Source organism: Cyprinus carpio, chromosome A23 (assembly GCF_018340385.1).
Source record: "Cyprinus carpio isolate SPL01 chromosome A23, ASM1834038v1, whole genome shotgun sequence".
NCBI lineage: Eukaryota > Metazoa > Chordata > Actinopteri > Cypriniformes > Cyprinidae > Cyprinus > Cyprinus carpio.
In genome coordinates this window covers 19,884,549-19,886,345 of record NC_056594.1, presented here as the reverse complement: position 1 = coordinate 19,886,345, position 1,797 = coordinate 19,884,549, and positions in this window count along the sequence as shown.

The window sequence follows — 1,797 nt, the reverse complement described above, 5'->3', positions numbered from 1 at the left end:
TTTTCATGAAATAAAAAAATAAATCCAGGTGGTGCTGAAAATGATAATAACAGCACAAGAACCAATCCATCCGACCTTTAAAAGTAGCCTACGCAGCATTTTAAGGCCACACAGAAGCGCGCAGGAAGACTGCATGCAAGTCTTAGAAAGGATAAACAATGAACATTATCTGTCTGCTAATGTAGTTTAACATTATTGGTGTGAACAGGCCTTTAAAATCTTGCCTGTGTAAAGTTGATTTATATTGTACCATTGTGTCATGCGACAATTATCAGATGTCATTTCAGTGGGAAAGATGTTGGGTTTGAAAGTCACTTCTACACAATGGTATGATTTTGTTTTGGACTTGTCTGGGAGTTGTGTTAACATGGTTGTGAATTAGATTAAGCTGGTCTTTGTATTATTTACAGATGAACTTATCTAATATCTGTCTGCCCATCTCTCAGCCCTCAATACTGAAACTTGTGTGTGGTGGCGAGAGCAACAGTGTGTGCTTGAGTGTAAGGGCCATTTTCTCCAGCATAAGAGGGCTCAAACCATCAGGTCTAACACCACCACACACACAGACATTACTGCATCGATGGTACTATTATGGCTGCTAGTGCCAAGACTGGGCTCTACAATCCCAAACCCCCAGCCAATCAAACGCCCACTTCAGCAGAGCTCCCTGTGCATATGTGTGAGGTGCTGTGTGAGAATCCCACCCCATCATGCGCCTGGTTTCTTCTTGAGCTCTTCACCGCTTCTCTGAACTTGCAGATTTGATGACCCGATCTTGCTGTTTCGAACAGGAGCTGCGAAACGCCACGCCAGTTAATGAAGCACTTTCTGCAGGGGGCACGCACACGGCCGCGCAGCGCTTGTACGCTTTGGCGCTTAGCCGTCCGCTAGCCAATTGCGTGCTGCAGACTGCCGTTTGGCGGTTTCCGTTAAAAGAGCGGCGTTTTTGGAGCCGGAAGCAGGACAGGAGCCGACACGTTCTGGCAGTCTGCGCGCCGACCCACCGTTGGCAATCTGTAAACTGCGCTGTCTGACACATTGTGGACCCCCCGAACGACCCTGCAGCCGGAGGCGTTGAGTGAAGCAAGTCGTCACTGACGATGCCATCCGGTTGCAGCGACAGACCCACAACCACGGGGTGCATCCCTCCCGAATGTCCCGTCCACGGTCAGCCTCTCCGGCTCCGCTAGGCGGAATAGATGACGCGGGCACTTCAGTCGATCAATGCACTCTGGCCCACGTTACGGGCCAAGACCGCGGCATTGCTCCGTGGCTAGGCGGTCCGACAGGAAGTTGTCAGCACCCATGGGTGGAGGGCGGAGTCTTGTGGAAGGGTTTGGAGGAAAGTGTGCATGTTCCACCGACTCCGCCTCGACATGCCCAGGTCCGATGTGTGTGAGGTTTCGTTACATTAACCCTGCAGTGGGCTTTCGCCCCCCATAGCATGGGCGTTGTCTCAGGGCCTCCATTCGGGTGGCATCGCCGATAGGCGGGTGAGAGGGAAGAGCGGGCGTGGCCAATTCGGGGCGATTTTGGCCGTCTGGGGGAATAACTGGCATCTTTTGCGGTGTGGCTCTGGCCAGCAGCAGGCGCAGATAGCACTGTACTGTTTCTTATAGAAAGTGGCAATTGAGCGATACACGCTCCATCTGCGCACGGAGTCCAAACAACGGGGTTCCCGCACGGTCGATCTGCAGAGGAAAGTCCCGACCAGGGGTGGGGTTGTAGTGGTGGGTGTGGCCATGGGCCGTGGCCATGAGTGTGTGGGGTTCCCATTGCACACACTACTGCTCATGT